This window comes from Meleagris gallopavo, chromosome Z, assembly GCF_000146605.3.
Source record: "Meleagris gallopavo isolate NT-WF06-2002-E0010 breed Aviagen turkey brand Nicholas breeding stock chromosome Z, Turkey_5.1, whole genome shotgun sequence".
In the NCBI taxonomy this organism is placed as follows: Eukaryota; Metazoa; Chordata; class Aves; order Galliformes; family Phasianidae; genus Meleagris; species Meleagris gallopavo.
The window spans coordinates 67,305,189-67,306,258 of record NC_015041.2 but is presented as its reverse complement, the minus strand read 5'-3'; positions in this window follow the sequence as shown (position 1 = coordinate 67,306,258).

Below are 1,070 nucleotides of genomic sequence, written 5' to 3'. Positions count from 1 at the left end.
TTTCATGTCTCTCTGTGGCAACTCTTTGAAGCAGTAGCTGGGCAGGCGAGAGGCTGCATACGTCTCTGCATCACAGGACACCATCCCTGGGTAGGCCATCATCATGCGGGCGGCCAAATTCACCTTAAAGCCAAGGACTGCCACAGAGAAAGAGCATACGTCAGCGCAGTTGGGAAACCTTCAAGGCCAAGGGCAACCTCCCCTCCTGGGCACAAGCCAACCCAACTGCAGGCTAAGAGGACCCAAAGGGAACCACGTGTCTCTGAGCCCATCCTCCTGCCCCAACGGGCTGCAGTGTGCCCTTGCCTCAGCCCATCCGCCTTGTCCAGACCGACGGGCTGAAGCAGACCCATGCCAGCCTCACATTCCTAAGACAAAGGAGCCCTACCTGTGTGTTCAAACCTCTCGGGATGGCCAGTGAGGCCGCAGAACGCCGTCCCGCTGCTGACCCCGACAGAAACTTGCCTGGCACACAGAGAGAGTGACGTGCATTCAGCAGCAGCCCTGCTGCAGTCCCGCTTGCCCTGTTCCATCCCTTCCCACCTCTCCCCTCCTCGGCACTGGGACCACACGCACCAGCATGGGACTTGGGGACTTAGAGAGCTTGGGGTGCAACACGCCCCGGTGGCAAGGGATGTAGGTAGGGCACACGCAAGACCATCTGGACCCTTCCCCCGAGGCTTGATGGCTGCAACCTGCACCAGGCCACAGGCTCTTCTCCTTAGCAAGGAGGTAAGCAGGTGCTGCCTGCACACCACCCACAGTGGCAGTGACTGGAGGTCGAGGGACCGGACTCGGGCTTTGTTCCTGGCCCCATTGCCCGGAGGAGCCTGCCTCTGGCACTGATGAGCTCTGTGCCCTGGTGAGGGCTCGCTCCTGCACAGTGACTGGCAGGCAGCACTTGGGGGCTGTGCCTGGCTGCCGTGGGCTAACCTGCCACCTCTGAGATGCTGCCTCCTTCCCGCCAGGGGCGAAGCAGGACAAGCCAGGGGGCACGTCTCTTGCTCATCAGTCCTCTCGTGCCATCCCAGGCAGCACACACACCCCATAACATGCACTCACTGGAGTTT